The sequence below is a fragment of the Monodelphis domestica genome, chromosome 6 (genome assembly GCF_027887165.1).
Source record: "Monodelphis domestica isolate mMonDom1 chromosome 6, mMonDom1.pri, whole genome shotgun sequence".
Classification (NCBI taxonomy): Eukaryota; Metazoa; Chordata; class Mammalia; order Didelphimorphia; family Didelphidae; genus Monodelphis; species Monodelphis domestica.
This window is the reverse complement of record NC_077232.1, coordinates 90202526-90224394: the sequence shown is the minus strand read 5'-3', so window position 1 is coordinate 90224394 and position 21869 is coordinate 90202526. Positions and strand designations below refer to the sequence as shown.

General features: G+C 37.4%; 1 protein-coding gene and 1 pseudogene across 1 annotated transcript in view; both read left to right on the top strand.

Moving 5' to 3' along the window:
• The window catches only part of STK32B (serine/threonine kinase 32B), a 384972-nt gene that overhangs the window by 24562 nt on the left and 338541 nt on the right, over nucleotides 1–21869 (top strand). The gene's annotated exons all lie outside the window — the stretch shown is intronic.
• On the top strand, nucleotides 8863–17846 carry LOC100018622 (DNA topoisomerase I, mitochondrial-like; annotated as a pseudogene).

The window sequence follows — 21869 nt, the reverse complement described above, 5'->3', positions numbered from 1 at the left end:
TGGAGTTACATAGGATTATAGAATACAGCTGGAAACAACTTGGAGGCTTTTTATTTTACAGATGAGGAAACTGAGACCCGTAGAGTGCAAATAATTTACCCAAGGTTACAGAGATAATAGGTGGTAGAAGATCTCTGGTTGAGTAGGGGTATATTTTCATTTAGCAAGCAAGGGGCATTTAGGTTTCAACTGAGACTCTCTTGGGGCCGTACAAGGCTAGGGTTCAGTAATTGAGAGGCAATTTTCTTGACCTGGTGCCAGGTTACATCATGCTCTTGTCAGAACTCAGTTTGACACTGGGAGACTTAGGTTGCCTCACACAATGGAATTACTGTGGAAGAGGGCAATACAGTTTATAGGGAGAATAGACTCTCATAGCCAAGTCTGATTGGTTTTCCACCTTGTGTTACAAGAGGGGAGCCACTAATTTTCTAGGTTGCATAGGGATGTGGACATTTCTAGTTTAGAATATTCTAAGCAGAGAACATATCTCTCCTTCAAAAACAGGGGAGGGGAGAAAGGGTACAGGGAGAAGGAGAAAACATGTCTAAAGCATACCTACATTTGTTAAGTTCTTACAATGTCCTAGGCACTATACAAATCCCTGGGAATACAAATGCAAGCAGAAAGATAGTCCTTACCCCAAAGGAGCTTATATTCTAACAAGGGAAGACAGCACATAAAAGCAGCTGAAAATGGAGAGAGTGGGAGGAGGTACATGTTTGGGAGTTGAAATAGAGCTTAGAGAAGAATGGAATAATGGCTGGCCTGGGAATTTGCTTACAATGGAGATTCTGGGAGGAATAAATCTACCAGAGGAGAGGCTATAGGGGAAGAATGTACTTCTAGTGTGAGAAGTCCAAGGGTGAAGTGAATTTACAGGTTGAGGAGCCTTCTGTGGGGTGAAGTGTCAGGATTACAGTGTGAAGAGGAGCAGAGATAGCTTGTTGCAAAAAAGTTAAAGCTCTGAGAAACAGGTATTTTTTAGACTATAACAGTCTAAGGGGCTAAATAAATAGTCTCTCTGTGCCTCAGTTTCCCCATACAAAAATATGAATAAAACAGGTTCCATCCTACTTTGAGGGTTGTTAAGAAATAAATGAGGAAAGATTTGAAAGCATTGCATATGTCCAAGATGATACCACAGGCACAGAAAATAAATAGGTCAGCCTCATTACCTTATTTCTCTAAGGGACTGATGATATCACTGCTTTCCATGTGATTATAGGTGCAGAATGTTGGATGCACTCCTGTTGAGTGGACCTTCAATTTGATCAGGAATTGGTGGCAGATTGTATTTCCATTGTCTGATTGTTTCCTGTGGGGCATGCTGGTTGTTTTGATTTGGTTTCCCACTTGATTTCCTTTACTTTGTGGATAATTGCCTTGTTGGTCAGTACACCACATGGACAGCTGGATTTACTTATAGCTCATGGTCTTTTGTTGCTGATAAATATTTCCCCATGTTGGGGTTTTCTATTCACTAGTAAATAATTTATACTTTTGAACAAAGCTTGTCTATATTATTTGCTGTTATCGCTGCTTCCCAAAAAAAGTGATGGAAAGATGCTGACTTTAAACTTCCTATCAGCAGTGACAGCACTAAGGAAAGCTGTAAAATGTAACAAATAGAGAATTAGTGTGTTTTTATCCAGTAGCTACAATAAAAACAATAGCACAGATAATGCAGTTTCATGGGACAATTCTACAATGCCAATATTTAAGTCTAGGCAAGGAAAGAGGGAGCATTGCCATTCTCTCTTTGATTCCATTGAAAACACATCCCTATAGCCATTAACTTCTGTTATTGTTCTTCTGTGAAGAATGGAGCAATGAGTGAGGTCAAGTGTTTCATGGGCTGTCTCTGAGTTCATTAATTCCTACTTAATATAGTGTGTTTGAGATTCTCTAGAAATTATATTTTCTTTGCCTTTGAAGCATTCTCTTTCTGATTGCCTCAACTGTGCTGGTAAATATTTTCAGCAAATAATTATTAAGCAGCCAGTAAGTGCCAGGCCCTGTGCTTAATATAGTTAAGCTCCAATTAATTCAAATAATGAATACCCTGAAGTGGCCATATGTACTATAATTCACACTGTCCAAAATTATAATTATATCAAATGCGGTCATTGCTTCTAGGATAGTAGATACATGAAGGGCAAATCTGGATAATGTGACTTCTTCCCACGTTACTTATTCATGCTGATTGGGAATCTAGTTGCAAAAGATGAAAAAATTATGTAGCTCCTGCTTTTAAGGAGCAGTCTAATGAAAGCAGAAGAGATTCAATATGCATATGAGTAAGTAGGGCAAAAAAGGAGGATGTGATTGGGCAAAGTTGAGATTGAGGGAAAAAATAGTTTAAAAGGATTTGAGGAGGGGCTGCCTAGTTTGGATCTTACCAAAAAAAAAAAACATTCAATGGGTAGAGTGAGAGTAGTACATTCCAAACATATGGGGAATCGTGTAAATGACCTGGAAGTAGGAGGTGCCAGAGAAAACTGGAGAACAGTAAACAGACCAGTTTTCATATGACTGTCATCGCAACAACAAATTCCTTATTTTTCCTTACAATCTCATATCTCCATCTGCCTATTGGTTATCTCCAACTGGTTGTGTCCTAGACATCTTGTCTCAAGACTGAACTCATGTCTCAAACCAAATTCATTATTTTGTCCCCCAAGCCCTTCTCTCTTCTTAAATTTCCTATTACTATAGAGGGCACCATCACCTTCCAAGTGACCCAGACTTGCAACCCAGACATCATCCTCCACTCTTTACTCTCACCACGCCCCATATCCAATCTCCTCCCAAGTTCTGACAGTTCTACTTTTGCAATTCTTTTGTATAATATCCCCTTCTCTCCTTTCACACTGTCACAACCCTAATGCAGACTCTCTTCACTTTATATTCAGATTATTTCAATACCCTTTTGGTTGGTCTAACTGCCTGAAGTCTTTCTGTCCTCCAGTTCTTTCACCACTCAGATATCGAAATGATCTTTCTAAAGTTTGACTTCCTAAAACATGGGACATCCCTTTATTTAGTGAACTTCAATAGCTCCCTATTACCACAAAGGGAAAATATAAAGTACCTTGTTAGGTTTTTAGATTCCTTCCTACCCTAGCCTTTGCCTACCCTTTTCATTTTTCTTACAACTTATTCCCTTCCACATATGTTACACTCTAGTGACATTGGCTCCTTGCTGTTCCTAGCAAAAAAAGAAAAACTCATTGTATTCAGTGCATTTTCACAGTTTGTTTTCCATCTCTGAAATTCTCTCCCTTCTCATGCCCATATCTTGACTTTTCTTGCTTCTTTCAAGTCCTAGTTAAAATCTCATATTCTGCAAGAAGTCTTCCTCGTCTCTCTCACCCTAACTTCCTTCTCTGAGTCTCTCTAACTTCTCATATCTATATCTCTATAGTTTGTACATAATTAATCACATTTTACTTCCCTAATTATCCTACAAATTTCTTGAGAACAGGACTTGCTCCTTCCTTTCTTTAGGTTTTCAGTTTTTACCTGGCACATAGGAGACATGCAATAAATTCTTGGTAGCTTCACTGAATCTAATCATCAACTTGTTCTTTAATTTATTTGGTACATTTCTTGCCAGTTTGAAATGACAAATTGGGAACTCTGATTTGATATCTTTCATTTGGTCATTTTGCTTGGAAATCCTTATAAAGTTAACCCCACAAAGATATCTCCACAGAAAAACAAGTCTGAGATACTGAAGATATGAGCAAGAGAAGATGAGTTCTTAATTCATTGGAGAAATATTAGGAGGTAGCCTTCAATTAAAATTGCTTTCTTTCTTTGATGTTGATAGCACTCAGTTATTTGTATTTTTGCTGTGTAAGTATTTGTTTTTCTTCATAAAGGCTTGGCAATCTGATTATATAGTCTTCCTTTTTTCTTAGAATCAATAATAAGTATCTGTTCCAAGGCAGAAGAGTGTTAAGGCATAGGCAACTGGGGCTTAAGTGACTTGGCTAGAGTGACACAGTAGGAAATGTCCAAGGCTACATTTGAACCCAGGACCTCCTCTCTCTAGGCCTGACTCCCTATTCACTAAGCCACCTAGTGGGCCTAATTAAATATTCTGCTGAACAAATAACTGTATCATATGACTTAGGGAGGATGCTTCTCAGATTGATTATTTTCTCATCTGTAAAATGAGCAGGAAAGAAAATGGCAAACCACTCCAATAGCCTTGCCAAGAAATCCCCAAATGGGGTCACAAAGAGTCTGACACAACCAAAACAACTAAATAGCAACATCAACAGTACCAAATCTGTGAATTCATTGCTATGGGGAATTTCCAACGAGGAAGTTCCCTTTATTACTGCAAATTGGCATTTCCCTTCAACTTAGAGTCTCTTAAATATGTCACAGAGGGACTGGAATCCAAGTCCTTAAATCCAAGGCCAACTTGCTATCCACTATTCCACACTGTCTTCTTCAATTTCTCTTTTAACCATTTGGTATTTAAAAATTATTTTCCTTTTTAATAAGGTTACAGGATTTAGAGCCTTGAATACTACCTCTTCTAAGCTCCTCATTTGAATGATGTGAAAACTGAGGATTATAATGCTAAGTGATGTGCTCACAGATAGTAAATAATAGAGCCAGAACTCAAAGACATCTTCAAAATCGTAATCGACTGCTGTGCCCTTTGCACCTTGTTGCATACTCAGGAAAGATGCCTACTTGGTCTTCTCCTCTCCTGAGGCCCCCAGGTGCCTCTCAATTTATTGTGCAGCTACTCATCTCTGTGAAAGCTGTCTTCCACCTCCTACTCCACTCCATCCTCCAGTACGATGGGAAGTAAGCCATGAAAACAGGGATTTGGGGGGTTTGTTTCTCTAAGTGACTGGCATAGTGCTTTGCCAAGGGTAGGTACTTAATCAATATGGAATAAACTTGAGCCTTTGGTAAAACTTTTGTTGAGCTCTGTTGGATAAGTAGGTAGTTTCAGTCTTTATTTCCTCTTCAGAATTCTCTCTCCTAACAAGCAAACAAAAACCTCTTTTCCTTTCTAAGTGTGATTGGCCGTTTGTAACTACTGAGGAGACAGGTTTTTTGGCTCTTTCTGTATTCCCACTGTTGCAAGAAACCCAGTAATCCAAGAAAATTGATATCTAGGTTTCTTTCACTCCAGATGGCATGTTGACAACAAAGATAAAACATTTCTCATTCACACCACAAATACTGCTCAATTATGATTCCTTTTCTCATCCTGGAGTAGAAGGCTGTCTTATTTATAAATCTTAAGTTGGGATTGTCACTGGCTAAGGGATGCTATTCATTATGCTCTGAATCTTTCGTGAGGGAAGCGTGAGGTGCTGGTTTTATGGCATGAAGTGTATCTGGTGAGCCGGGAAGGAGAACTTCTATTTATGGCAGTAAGAGGTTAAATTGTGCAGAAGAGAGTCTATTTAATGAGAAGGCACTCCCTGTAGACAAGCAGGTCTGTCCTACTCCATATTAAAGGGTATGTGGATGGGAATCTAGGGAAAAGACCTTGCAAAAATGGATTGAGGTTTTGTTGTTTTTGTCAGCTGTGTTATCATGGTGGTGGGTTGGGGCAATGACTATGGCAGGCCAGGAGAAGAAATGTCATAGAAACTCAGAATATCATGGCCAGGAGAGACCTTCGAGTTAAATTCACATTTTATAGGGAGTCTTCTTTGCCACATACTTAACAAGTAGTCAAAGATTTCTCTGCAGACTTTTAGTGATGGAGGACTTAATGTCTAGAGAAACCCATTCTACTTTTGGAGACTTCTATTAAGAAATATTACCTAGAGGGCAGCTGGGTGGCTCAGTGGATTGAGAGCCACTAGAGATGGGAGGTCATAGGTTCAAATATGGCCTCTGACACTTCCCCAGCTGTGTGACCCTGGGCAAGTCACTTAACCCCCATTGCCTAGAAAAAAAATATTACCTAAAAGTAGCAAGTTGGTATGGCAGAGGGAACTTTGGATTTGGAGTCAGGATGAACTGAGTTCAAAGTCTACGTCAGACATTTACTAGATTCGTAACCCTGGGCAAACCATTTGACATCAGTCTTCCTCAGATTCTACATCTGTAAAATAGTTATAATAATTGCAGCTACTTCCCAGGGTGGCTATAAGGATCAAATGAGAAAATATTTATAAATCACTTTGTAATTTAAAATTATTTAATGTAAGTTAAAATGTTATAGAAATGATATTAATAATAACATTACAAATATAATTAATACTACAATAACTAGAAACAATACATTAATAATGAGTCAAAATTGTCCTTAACGTGCCTTCTATCCTTTGCACCTATTTGAGACTTACAAGGTCAAGCAAAATAAATATCATCCTCTTTCTCACTGTAAGTCTACTTATAAAATTGTTATCATGCACCTTTAAATCAAAGGTTCTTCTCCAATGGTAACCCAGGTTCTCTCAACTTGATACAGTATTGAGTCCCTTCAGTCTCCTGGTTGTCCTCTTCTGAATTTGCTTCAACTCATCAGTACCTGTCCTAAAATATAATTCCTAAGATGGAGCACAAACTTTGTGACATCATCTGCTAACAGATTTATTTTGGAAGTCTAGGAAGGGAAGTCTTTTGGCTAGTCCATGGAACCACTCAAGCCAAAAAATTCCCAGTGCAATATGTTCAAATACCAGCATGGCACAACTCTTCAAAGGTCTTGAGGTCCTCCTTCCAATAGGAGATTTATGCCTGGTTTATCACATTTTAATCCAAAGAACACTTGTTGAATACATCTCCTCATACCATGAAGGAACTATTCCCCCAGGGTTCATCCCATTTTGTTGGAGAGGAAATTCCTTTGAACAACTTGTTCTGGAAGATATCTTGCTAGAGTGGGATGGGTCCCAGATGGAGAGTGAGGAAGTTTTTTTCAAGCACCACTTCTGCCAAATACTAGACTTGGACAGGTTCTCTCTTTCTCTTCTCTGGACATCATTGTGCCCTTCTATAAGACAAAGGGATGAATTAGATATCTCTAAGGATTCTTCTAGCTCTAAAAGTCTATATGGTTTGATGGATCCTCCATAGAATTCCCAGACTGTAAGCTGTGAATTGACAGAAACAAGTGTCTTTGTCGAACTTTAGATCTTACTTAGTTTAGCATCTAGCGTATGCCTCTATATTCAGCAGGTCTTGGGGAGATGTTTGTGGAATGGAATTTTTCCATTGGTTGGTTTGTTCAGTGCAGAAGGGTCTGTGCTGGTTTGTGGTAACAGAGAAATGATATTGAATACATTATTCTGCCATCACTTGTTCTCATACTTTCCTGTTGACCAAAGATTTTTTAAAGCAAGAAAATGAAAAACCATCTTTTGTATCAAGACCCCAAAAGAATATCTAGATCACAAAAGATTTCTAATTAAAACCATTATTGATATGAACATGTACCAGAAATTCACTATTGAGTTGACAGCAATGCCATTTTCTTAAGCCTACAGCTTTGCTAACAATGAGATCTTATCATATCTTACACTTCAATTACATGCTGCAATGACCAGTCATATGAAATAGCTTTTCTGTACAATAGTTTTCCTAAATAACATATTCAGTCCTCAGGGCTAGGGACTCTACAAAGAAAGGAGAGCCATAATGATGGATGTGTGCTGCAGACAGTATTAATTAATGTAACTGAGTTGTAAGTATGAAAAAGCTTTAGATATAAATGTGTCATGGCCTCAAATTCAAATTACACAGGTTTTCAGGTCAGATTCTAACCTATTTGTGCCACTACTTTTTTTTTTTTGTCTAGAGTGATTTTTTAAAATTTTAATTAAGATTTCCCCCCACCTTGGTTGCATAATTCTTGTTCTCTCCCTCTCCTCTTCCATCCTCCTTCCCAGAGTTGACATGCAATTCTACTGGGTTAAACATATATTATCACTCAAATCCTATTTCCATATTATTCATTTTTCTAAGAGTAATCTTCTAAACCCCCCCCCCCCATCATATAGCCATACAAACATGTGATAAATCCTATGTTTATCTTCTGCATTTCTACTCCCTCAGTTCTTTCTCTAGATGTGGCTAGCATTCTTTCTCATAAGTCCCTCAGGACTGTCCTGGGTCATTGCATTACTTTTTGTGTTACTACTTTTTAAATCTCCATTAGTCTTCAAAGAAGCTCTCAATATTTGTCTAAACCAAGGAGCAGTGGGTCACCTGGTATGGCTTGGCAGACTATTAAAATCAATATGTGGACTGTGGGTTTGAGGTCCCAGTTGTACTTTCAAAGCCTCCACAACCTATTCTCTTTCCAATTTCCAGCCTTCTTATTCTGTGATTTCTTTCATGTACTCTATGACACATGCACACACACACACACGCATACGCATGCATGCAGACATGCACAAGTCACTAAGTTTTTTTCACCATCTATCTCTGTGTCTTGAATACTCCCTCTCCTCATCTCCCCCTCCCCATTCCTTAAAGATGACTGGAACCCTAACTTTTGAAAGGGGCCTTTTCTGATCCCCTTCTCCCTCCCAGTGACTCCCCTGAGATTACTTTCCATTTCCTCTGTATATATCTTGTACATATTTAGTAATTTGCCCATTGTATGTATCATCCTATAGAATGGGTAGGATTGGTTTATGGTTTGATCTTTCCTTGTAGCCCAGTGCTTTGCCCAATGTCTGCAATATATTAAGCACTTGATGCTTCCTTCTTGCTTGCCTGACTTTATAATCTGATGGATCTCTAATCACCTTGGTATGTGTGCTCCCTCTACCAGAGCAGACTGAAATCTAGTCACATTTGCTGTTCTTGTCTAATTCTTAATAAGAATAATCAGCATTTATCTAGCACTTGAAGAATTGCAAAATGCTTAAGAAAGATCTCATCTTTACAACATTACTGGTAGGTAAGTGCTATTAGTATCCCTATTTTACAAATAAGGAAACTAAGGCAAATGTTGGTTAAGTGACTTTCCCAGGATCACATAGCTAGTAAGTATCTGAGGCAACATTTGAATTCAGCTCTTTCCAACTCCAGGCCCAATACTCTGTCCACTCAAAAACATGACTGCCTCTAAATTCCTTCTCTATTTCTCTGTACCTTTCTATAAATCCTTCACAGAGACTCTATCCAAAGCACTGGAGATCTTCTGATTCTTTAGTATTTTCTGGATTCTAGAGCAAGACTAGACTGTCCCTCTCCTATTCTTCATTCTCACCAGAGCTCTAAGTGCCTCGTTTTCTTTGGGAGGTAGTATTGGGCACATCTTTGATGATTTCTTTTTTTTTAAACCCTTACTTTCTGTCTTGGAGTCAATACTGTGTATTGGTTCCAAGGCAGAAGAGTGGTAAGGGCTAGTGGTAATGGGGGTCAAGTGACTTGCCCAGGGTCACACAGCTGGGAAGTGTCTGAGGCCAAATTCTAACCTAGGGCCTCCTATCTCGAGGCCTGGCTCTCAATCCATTGAGCTACCCAGCTGCCCCCTTGATGAATTTTTTTAAAGATGCTTTGTGGAAACAGTGCTCACACTTGCTAAACACCTATCCATTTTTTGAGAATAATTTACAATTTCAGTTTTTCTGGGATTAGTGTGTGCTATGACTTTTGGGGAAATGACAACTAATTTCTGGAAGAATGTTGGCATTAAAATTGATTTTGCTGTAGGGAGCAGTTTTGGGAATCATTGGAAAGGTTACACATTTTTTAAATTTTTTTTTAATTTAAAACCCTTACCTTCTGTCTTGGAGTCAATACTGTATATTGGCTCCAAGGCAGAAGAGTGGTAAGGGCTAGGCAATGGGGGTCAAGTGACTTGCCCAGGGTCACACAGCTGGGAAGTGTCTGAGGCCAGATTTGAACCTAGGACCTCCCATCTCTAGGACTGGCTCTCAATCCACTGAGCTACCCAGCTGCCCCCTGTTACACATTTTTAAATGCATGCTTTTCTCTTCTTTAATTATGAGTCCAGATCATTGTCCAACTGAAGAGTATGTTCAAAATATGAACTTTTAGGGTTTAAAAAATTGGCTTTGGAATAAAGGGATCTAAGGTCCAATCCTGTCTGGGACACTTTACTACTTATGAGACATTGGGCTAGTCATCTAACCTCCCTATGCCCTCAGTTTGACAATTTGTAAAATTGAGAAGATTGAACTAGATTAGCTCTGAAATCTTCCAGTTCTAGAGTTGGAACCCCTATGAACAGAAGGGATTCCTGTACAACCACATTTTGGGGGGTGGGTGATAGGTATTTTTCTTGGAACAGTGTTCCCTTGGAAAAAAAGAGGAGAGAAAAGATAGGAAATGAATAAAACCTAAAAGGATTAAACCGAAAAGGGAAAGAAAAATAGACAAGAGGAAGAAAATAAATGGAAATGGTAGCAAGAGGAAAAGAGTGAAGATGGGGTAAAATGGAAATAATGGGAACATAAGGGACCATACATTGTACCCCTTTATGAACCATTTCGAGGTGAAGTTCACTTCTATTATGATGCTAAACTCAACTTCATAGTTTTTCCAATTGAAGAGATTGCTACCTTTTTGGGGGGAAATGTTGGGTCATGAATATACAACAAAGGAAGTTTTTCAAAATGACTTCTTCAACAACTGGCAAAAGGAAATGGCAGTGGACAAGAAAAAGATAATCAAGCCCCTAGATAAATATGACTTCACAGAGATTCACAAGTATTTTTGTTGACAAGAATGAAGCCTGAAAAGCTTTGCCCTAAAAAGCTTTGCCCAAAGAGGAGACACAGAAATTAAAAGAAGATGCAGAACGACTTCAGGAAGAATTTGGCTATTATATATTAGATGGCCACAGAGAAAAAAAATAGGCAATTTCAAGAAATCACCAGGGTTGTTTTGTGATTATAGGGACATTCTAAAATAGAGATGTTGAAGAAAAGAATAATGCCAATAAGATGTAATCATAAACTGCAGCAAGGACACTAAAATTACCAGAACCACTTCCAGGTCTTAAGTGGAAAGAAGTGTGCTTTGACAAGACATTCACTTGGCTGGTATCATGGACTAAGAAAGTTCATAATTCTATTAAGTACATCATGTTGAACTCCAGTTCAAAGCTTGAGGGGAAGGACTGGCAGAAGTATGAAGTTTCCCAAAGCCTGAAATGGGTAGACAAAATCCATTTTCACTACCACTTTGACTAGAAATCAAGGGAAACGAAAAAGTTGCAGCCCTGTATTTCATTGATAAGCTGGCCCTGAGAGCTGATAATGAGAAAGAAGGAGAGACAGAAGACACTGCTGGCTGCTGTTCTTTTTGGGTTGAACACACACACCTACATGGTGAATTGGATGGGCAGGAACAGGTGGTTGAATTTGATTTCATGGGAAAGGACTCTGTACAATACAACAACAAAGCACCTGTCAAAAAGCCAGGATTTGAGAATTTGCAGCTCTTCATGAAGAACAAGGACCCAGGGGATGATCTATTTGATAGACTGAATACATCAATCTTGACCAAACATCTTCAGGACCTGAAGGATGGATTGACAGACAAGGTATTCAAGACTTATAATGCATCCATCATCACAGTGCAGGAACAGCTGAAAGTCATTGATGGCTACTGAAGACAACAAAGCAGCAAATGTTGTCCTACAACTGAGCAAACAAAGCAATAGTCATTCTGTACAGCCATCAGCAGGCAATTCCTAAGACTTTAGAGAAATCCATGCAAAATCTCCAGATAAATATTGATGTTAAAAAAGAACAGTTAGCCATAAGGATATCAAGTCTGAGAGTAATTTATATATGAAGAAAAAAACTGCTGGCCCAGTTAAAATAACAGCTTATGAAGCTTGTTTTTTTTTTTCCGTTATGCATAGCCAGGTCACTCACTCTCTTATTTCATTGAGAGACCCTTGTAATATTTTTTAATTTTTTGAAAATTTTATTAATTAGTTAATTTAGAATATTTTTCCATGGTTCCATGATTCATGTTCTTTCCCTTCATTCTACCCCCTCCTGTTGCTGATTCCACTGGGTTTTACATGTATCATTGATCAAGATCTATTTCCATATTATTGATATTTGCACTAGGGTGGTCATTTAGTGTCTGCATTCTCAATCATATTGCCATTGACCCATGTGATCAAGCAGTTGTTTTTCTTCTGTGTTTCTATTTCCACCCTTGTAATTTTCTTGCATATGACAGTATTAGCACATCATGAATACAAGAACATTTGAAGTACCTGAACACCAATTGAGAATTCCACTTTCATTTAGCCTGTAAATGCAGTGGACAGTGCTGAGCTCAGAGTCAGGAATTTCTAAGTTCAAATCTGGACTCAGTCATTTGTTAGTCTCATGATGCTTGGCAAGTCAATTAACCTTTTTTTTTTGACTCAGTTTCTTCAATAACAGCATTTATCTCCAAGGGTTTTAAGAATCAAATGAGAGAATATTTGTAAAGCACTTTGCATAGTGCTTGGTACAAAGTAGACACTATATAAATGCTTATTCCTCCCCCCCAACATTGGCCTTATTTTATTCTTCACTTGATGTTGATAGTGAATTATTATATTGGCAGTTTCATGTGTTACAGAACCATTATCATAACACACACATTCAGGATGGCCTGTTTGAGGAGACATAAAGCCGAGTTTTCTTCTCTCTTTGAAAGGCTTTTTTTGAGACAACAAAAGCTGGAATCAGTAGGATTTCACATTCTTTTCACTTCTCAGTTATTTATGACTGTAAGATAATGTATTTCTGTAGAAAAATTTCTGCTAAAACCTGCCTATTCTTTTTAATATTTTCATCAAAAATATATTTAATATATTCACATACATTTTTTTGAGATGAGAAAGCCGGAAAAATGTATAATCATGTTTTTTTTTTCCAGTTCACTGTTTCTATTTAAATTTCTTCTCAGAGAACTTGAAAAATGTCTATAATTTATTTTTGCCCAAGCAGAGTTTTTTTCTTTTCTTTTCTGGATGAGTTTCATTAGCCTCTGACACTCTTTATCAACTTTACTTGAGTCATTGTTACCTAGCTTATTTCATACTAAGGAGGTAGAGTTTAAATGTGGTAGCTCCACTACTCTAATTGAAAAGAACAGCTGTCATAGAAAAATTGACAGATCTGTTCTATTTCTGTTTCTAGTTGTTGTCCTCTTTCCATTTTTTCCCAACAAATATTCTTGGGATAATCTAGCTGAGTTGAATTTCAGGTCAAGTGCCCTCTTTAGGTTCTCATTTTCTTTACAACAATCTGCTATTTTATGGAGTGATGCTGATTATAATCTTGCATCCTTTTCCTCTATCATGTAACAAAGTCTCTTCAGTTCTCCACCATCCTTGACAATGTCTCAGTTTACAGTTGATATATTCTGGCAGTTTGAATTAGGAAGGAATATCCACCTCCCTTAACTGGTTTTGACCAATATGGATAGGATCCTGAAACAAGTCACAAACTTGAGGTAACTTTTAAGATCAAATGGGCTATGATGATAGATTAAAATAGAAAAAAGGCAAAAAGGCAAAAGTATCTAGGAGAGGCTCAGATAGTATGCTATGAAACAATTTTTCTTTTAAAGATAAAGGATAGGAGCAGCTAGGTGACTTAGTGGATAGAGAGCTAGACCTGGAGACAGGAGGTTTTGGATTCAAATCTGACATTTCCAAGTTTTGTGACCCTAGGTAAGTCATTTAATCTCAATTCCTTAGATCTTGCCTTGGAAATGATACTAAATAGTGATCTAAGAGTGAAGATAGGATTTTTTGTTTTTGTGTTTTTTTAAATATAAAAGATGGTCTGTCAGTGATGGTTTCAGTAAAAAGATAGTATTCTAGTCAGGCATTGAAGGGAAGGCCTATTTTTAAATTGAAAAATGTGTTTATTGAACAACAAAGCCACTGACTAGTCAATGCTTTATATTTTCAAAAACTTGAGAATTTTATATATACTACATGCATAGTATATATGTGCTATATATACTATAATGGTATATTTTTTCTCTTTTCAAAAATTTTATTTATTTATTTTTATTCAGCTGCTCCTCTGCCAACAACATAGAAGGCATCATCTGACAAAATATAGAGCTTATATCTTTTGTGTTTCCACTTCTCAGTCCATTCTCTAGAGGTGAAAACTCACATTCTTCAAACATTAAATCTGTAGTTATGTACACTGTTCCTTAGATTCTACTAATTTCACTCTTCATTATCCTAGGTAATTCTAAGTTTATAAAAAAATGAATCTGCTCATTGTTTCTTATGGTGCAGTAATATTCCATCACAACTATATATATGACAATTTGTTTAGTCAATCCCCAATTGATGGACGTTCCCTCAAATTCCAGCTTTTTGTCACCACAAACAGAAATACTATAAATATTTTGGAACATAGTGATTCTTTTCTTTGTCCCTAATCTCCTTGGCATTGATAATGCTGAGTGAAGGGAAAGACTTTAACAGTTGTGAGAGTCCTTTCCAGGTATGATACATTTAACAGTTGTATGGAAGAACCCTTTCCAAATGTGGGAAACTATAAGACCAAAGACAAGGAGATAGGAGAGAATAGGAAGGCGATGAGAAAAAGAAATTCCAGTCTTACAGGAATACGGAGCATAGGAGGGGTAGTGACACAAGACAAGGCTGAAAATGTCTCTTGTAGTCAGATTGTGGAAAGTCATAAATGCTAGGATCAGGAGTTACCTATCTATTTCTCTTATTTATTGGCTAACTCTAAATCCTATAAATGTTTCCCCCCTCCAAAGTTCTTATGGCACCGTTCTTAGATCTCTTATTTGAATTTACCGCATTCAGTCTTTTGTTATAGTTCTCTTTCTTTCCGTGTATGTGTGTCTGTATGTATTACACACACATATATATATATACATATATATGCATATATATGTATATATATATATTAGACTTTAAGTTCATTAAGAGCAGGGAATATGTATTATCAACTTTGGGTTCCTATCACTCTGGACTATGCCCTCCACATAATGGGTTCTAAACATTTATTGAATAAATAAATTAATGATTCCTAGGCATAGGGAATGGATCCAGCAAAGGTATAGAGAGAAGGATATTAGATGTTTACAGAAACAGGAATTCATATAATTAGTCTGGGTCATAGGAAACATTTTTGGAAACTGTGAGAAATAAGGATGGAAAGTGAGGTTGTAGTCAAGTTTTGGAGGAACTCAATTGAATTCCATGAAATGGACTTAAAATTTTACATGATAGAGTGTACCTAAAGGATTTTGAAGAAAATAACGAGTTATTGTTATTAGTGAAAAATGAGAGGGGATAAACAAGGGAGGCAAAGCATTGTTAACCAAATTGGCCAAATATTTTGTTTCAAACCCTAATTTTCCATCACTTTCAGATTTGATAACACCACCACACTTTATAAGAATTAATCTTTGCTAAGAATAGAGGCTTGAGAGTAATTTTTAAAATATTTCACATGACTCTTTAGGAATGAATAATTTAGTACATAAGATGTACTGTCAAGAAAAATGCTTCAACTAGTCTAAAGAATGCCCCATCATGGTTCAGATCTTCATTTTATTTCACCTGTAATACTGTAATAATTTGGTTCCTTTGCTTCTAGTCTTTCCCCCTTTAATGTAGTTCTTGCCAGAACAATAGCACGCTACTGCTTATGAAATAGTAAAAATTGTTTGTCCTATTCATATTCTATCTCTGGACTCAGTAGCATTTCCAGAAAACCAGACCTTTCTGCTCTGAAAGGTAGAAATGAGATTCTTTTTCTTAATTTTCTTAGAATTTTTTGTATTTTTCATGTTCAATTTTCCTGGTCTTATGGCTTTTTCATAGGCTTTATAGCATTTTTTTGGAGTTGAAATATACCTTAGAAATATTCTATTTCAACTGCCTTATTTTACTTGTGGGGAAACTGACTTTCAGAGATGGTAGGTTTGGATATCTATCTTATCCCCCAAGGTACTTGAAAGCAGTGAGATTAGTCTCATTTGTTTTTTTCACTTTCATCACCCAGCACAATGCTCTTCATATAGCAAACATTAAGAATACTTCCTTCATATTTATATGGAAACAATTTTTCTAAAAGAATCAGATATTGCATGCATCTTTTATGGAGTCTCATCCTGTCTCAAACCTTCCCTAATCTACGTCTACACACTCATGAGTAGAGATAATTAAGAAAAATACAAGAATGACTAAAACACTAATTGGAAAAGAATAGTTATGTTCAAGAATGAAGATTTATTAAGCTTGAAGAATGGAAATATCTGAAAGCCATTTATATGCAGAGACTCCAGATGCAAAGACTGAACAAGGCAATGTTCCCTCATTAGGGGTGTAAAAGATCACCTTTGATACTGCTTTTCATGTTTCCTTTCTTTATTCTTTTTAATTGTTGTCCAATCCCATTCCCATGATCATATTAGTGTGGAATGATGGCACATTCCTATCTTGAATGTCATATTATAAAAGCACATACTTCTTTTTCCAAATGGTATTTTCTAAAATGCCTGCTGCAACCCTGCCACGTTGCTTGCTGACATGTAATCAGTACAATAATAGTTTATTAAATGTGCTTACTGAGGGACAGTTAGTTGGCTGCTTAGTGTATAGAGCACCAGGCCTGGAGGTCCTAGGTTGATTTATGCCTTAGATGTTTCCTGGATGTGTGACTGGGCAAGTCACTTAACTCCCTTTGCCTAGCCCTTACCTCTCTTCTACCTTAGAGCCAATACACAGTATTGACTCCAAGACAGAAGTTAAGGGTTAAGAAAAAAAGGTTTGTACAAATGATTATTTTAGGTACTAGGTAACAATTAGAATGGATTAACTTTGCTGTGTTAGAGAGGGTAAAAATCTAGTCTGTGCATGAGGAGGTGCCTGTGAATGTGGGGCTGAATTGATTTTTAAATTAAAAAACGAAATTAATATTTCACTGTGTTGACAAAACATATCACCTTTCCTTCCTTCATCATTTCCTTCCTTCCTTTGTTGTTTCCTTCCTTCCCTCCTTGCCTCCCTCCCTCCTTCCTTCCTTTCTTCCTTCCTTCTTTGCTTCCTTCCTTGCTTGCTTGCTTGCTTGCTTGCTTGCTTCCTTCCTTCCTTCCTTTCTTCCTTTCAATGATACATCAAAGTGAGTGGGTACCTGCCATAGTGCAACTCAAAACTCACCAATACCTGCTCTACCAGGAAGACTTTTGTCCATGTGCTTCCTTAAGCTCTTAATAGGAGTAGTAGCAGCATTGCCACTTATATAGCACTTCAAGATTTCCATAATGCTTTACATGTAATCTCATTTGATTCTTACATCCACTTCAAGGTGTATTATTAATTTAATTCTGTCCTCAGTTTTTTTTTTATTTGTAAAATGAGGACAAGTGACTTGTCCAAAGTCACTGAGGTAGTAAGAATCTGAGACAGAATTAAAATTCAGGTCTTGCTGAACTCCAAGCCCAACACTTTCTCCTCTGCACTATTCAGTACCCATTCCAATAAAACCACAAGTTCAGCACCTCTCCCTCTTATTATGCCTGGCATGCTCCTTTGCCTCTTGGTAGACAATACCAGATATTTAGAAGGGATCTAATATAAATATTAATTAGTCTTCATTGGTTACAATAGAGTGGTACCCTCTGAGATTTCTGGGTTTTAATTTCTTCTTGATTATGCTTCATCTACTCTGATTGAATTATACCCACATCCAGGATCCCACAATACTTTAAAATCTACATAATATGCTTGATTCCCACAGAAACCTTCCACTTTATTTGTTTTTCATTTCTATTTCTAGTGTGCTGGCAATAAGCTAGGAGGGGCATGGGATACAGACAGCCACAGATTTTTCCGACACATGGTATTTCCATGATCAGTGCCTAACAGAAGGGAATACATCTGCTGAAGCATGAGCATCGATTCATGCCTGCACAGAGTGTGCCCTCGCACTATCAATGGGAACTATAGTGGACTTAGCGGCTGGATGTTGAAATAGTTCCATCCCCCAAATGGAGCTTTGGCTGTTTGTGATGAAGCTGCCTCAGTAGTAGTCAGGTCACTGTGCACAGCATTATAAACGTGGTCCTGGCAGAAACAGGGAGCCAGGTTGTGGAATGCACTGATGTCCCTCCATTCCCTGCTGTATTGGGGCACCACCAGCTTACAGAATGCTGCTATTTCTTGTTTCTCTCCTCATCTGGGCACTTAATCAAACAGTGTCTTGCAATGCTAACTGTCTTGTGGTCCTTCTCCAACTCTCCGGATTTTAGCTCCTCAGAAGGTCGAAATCATATCTTTTATTTTTTGCTTTTTTATCACAATCCCCTGCTTAGTAGGCACTCAAGTACTTGTAGAATGAATGGATCATATCACTTTCCACCCTAATCTCTCAATGCTCTCTAACCAGATCCTTTTCCTTCAGCCAAATGGATCCATTCAGTCTCTCAAACATAATTCCTGTTCCGCTTCCTGTACTTTTGCTCAGGACACAGGCTTGCCTGGAATACCTTCCTAGCCTCCTTTCTCCCTAAAGCCTACCCATTAAAAAACAAACAAACAAACAAACAAACAAACAAACCTCACCTTCTGTCTTAGAATCAATCCTGGGTATTGTTTCTAAGGTAGATGAGCAGTAAGGGCCAGGCAATAGGGGTTAAGTGACTTGCCCAGGGTCACACAGCTAGGAAGTATCTGAGGCCACATTTGAACCCAGGACCTCCCATCTCTGGACCTGGCTCTCAACCCACTGAGTTACTTCGCTGCCCCTTCCTAATTACATTTTAATCTGGTACAGGCTGCACCAAAAAGTATTGTGGGCTGTGTGTAGCCTGCTAGATGAGTGACTGTTCTGTTCTAGGCAACTGTTTAAGACTAGAAGCTGCGTACAAAATGCCATATTCCAGTGAAATCAGAGATCTATTTTCTCCGTCCTTCATTACCATCCCTATATTGTCTCAGGTTGTTAATTATCTTGTCTTTCTGTATATACTTTATCTCTACAGGTAGAGCTGAGAAGATGGTCATGAATTTTTCATCCAAAAATAGGCAGCACTTAGCCACCAAATTTAAAATGTATAAAAAACAATTTGTAACTTATAATTGAAAAAAATGCTATGTTGTTTTTTGGTGTAAACATAGTTATACACTTGTTATTTTAAAGATATCTTATATTAGAGGTATAGCATAATATTAGAAAATAGCTCTGTACACATATATTTTTGCCTAGGTGACCAGGTTTAGTATAAATATGGTACTTTTTAAAATTTGGAATTTTCATTTTAATAACAAATTTCCACATAAATGTTCTGAAGTTATATGATCCTTATTGTCTCCCTCCCTTCTTCCTTCCCCCTCCCAGGGCTGAGAAGCAATTCCATTTGGGTTATACACGTCTTATCACACAAATCATTAAATATGGTACTTCACATCATTCTCAAAGGTAAAACATAGTAGTTCCTTTTACATACTAGTTATGCAAGTTGCACTTAGTTAATTTATTTTGAAAACCCATTTAGTGATGTCATCCAGTGATACTCCATCATGATGTGGGGGGACCTTGGGTTTTTCAAGGTTATTTCACCAGAGTGCATAATCTGTTAGGTTTTATCAATCAGCAGAAAAATGGCGGAGGGACAAGACATGTGTCTTTGGCTGAGTCATTAAATAGATTTCTCAAGTCTGGGAACTTGAATAGAAAAAAATACATTTATACCTCAATCTCTAACTGAAAGTGAGAATTTCCTTCAACTATATTAAAATATCATTCTGAGAAGGTGTCCATCCATAGGTTTCATCAGAATTGTCCATTACACAGAAAGTCAAGTCAACCAGTATTCATTAAACACCTACAATGTATGTGTGAGGCACTTTGTTAAACACTCATTAAATACCACTGAAGAGTTCTGATCTATGTGGAAGAAGCCCTGACTCTGTTGAATTTATGGGTTTTTTTTAGACCCCGACCTTCTGTCTTAGAATTGATAATAAGACAGAAGAGCAACAAGGGCTAGGCAATCAGGGTTAATTGACCTTCTCAGGACCACATAGCTAGGAAATGTCTGAGTACAGATTTGAACTCAGGTCCTCATAATTCCAGGCCTGGTGCTCTATCTACTGGGATACCTAGCTGATCAGGAATTATGGGTTCTTGAAGTATTAAAGTATGTGCTAACATGTGGTAGATTTACAGTTTTGTAAATGCAGGGGATCTCCCCACTCTTTACTGATTACAGTCCCTCCAGGCCTTCTCATCCATGGGAATTCTTGACTACAGAAGAGATTGGGTTTATAAAGGATGTTCCCTGCATGCAAAGGACTTTTATTTAGTTATTTTAATATTTCATGGATGCCATTGAAGAGCTCTAGTTATACATTTGCTATAACTTTTTCTCTAAAAAAAGAAAACCCTCTACCTTCTTTTTTAGAATAGATGCCGAGTATTGGTTCTTAGGTAGACAATCAATAAAGGTTAGACAATTGGAATTAAGTGACTTACCCAGGGACACACAGCCAGGAAGGGTCTGAGGCCAGATTCAAACTCAGGATCTTCTGTCTCAAGGCTTAGCTCTTTATCCACTCAGCTATCTAGCTGCCCCTATGGTTTTTTCTTTTTATATTGTCATGTAAAACACAATTCCATATTGGGAATTATTGTAAGACAAACTCATACATAACCAAAATCCCCAAATAAAACCATAAATATACTAATGTGAAAACCAATTCCAACAATTCTTTCTCTGGAGGTGGACAGCATTCCCCCTCATAAGTCTTTCAGGATTATCCCTGAGCAGTGCATTGCTGAGAGTAGCCAAGTTTTCATAGATAATCAGCATCCAATATTGTTGGTACTGTGTATGGTGTTCTCCCAGTTCTGCTTATTTCATTCTGCATCCAGCTTTTTTCTGAATTCATCCTGCTTATCATTTCTTATAGCACAATAATATTCCATCACCAGCATGTATCACAATTTGTTCAATCATTCCCCAATTGACGGACATCCCTCCAATTTCCAATCTTTGCCATGACAAAAAGAGCAGCTGCAAATATTTTTGTACAGGTAGGTCCTTTCCCCTTTCTTATTACCTTTTTGGGATACAGACCCAGCAATGGTATTAGTATCAAAAGGTACATACAACTTTATAGCTCTTTGGGTATAATTCCAAATTGCCCTTCAGAATGGTTGGACAGTTCACAATTACACCAACAATGCATTAGTGTCCCAATTTTGCCATATCCTCTCCAAAATTTACCACTTTCCCTTAATGCCACATTGACCAATTTGATAGGGGTACCTCAGCCTTGTTTTAATTTTCATTTCTTTAATCAAGGATAATTTAGAACAATTTTTATATGATTATTGATGGCTTTTCTTTCTTCACCTGAAATTGCTTGTTCATATCCTTTGACCATTTGTCAGCTGGGGAATATAGCTTGTTAATTCATGACTATCACTCATTTTTTCAATCATATATGCACCTATGATATCTTTTGTACTGCTTCTCATATGCAAGCCATTATTAACAAATCTTCTATAGTCTATTTGGTCCCAGTTAATTAATCAACAAGTATTTATTAAGCACCTTCCTTATGCCAGGCACTATTCCTGAATCTGGGTAAGCAGAGACAAAAGAAAAATCATCAAAGACTTAAATAGCACACATCTTTCCAAAAGATCTTGGATCTTGAATTGGGAGGGATGTCAGAAGCTATATTGTACAGATGGGGAAAATTTGGTATTTAAGAGATTTGCCCTTAGTGCCAGCTCTTTGATGTCAGAATCTTTGACTCCAAAGACAATATTCCTTCTGTTGATTCAGACTACCTTCTTTCTATTACCCAGCATATAGCATTACTTAGAGAATATTCACATTAAAATGATGGACTGAAATTAAGAACT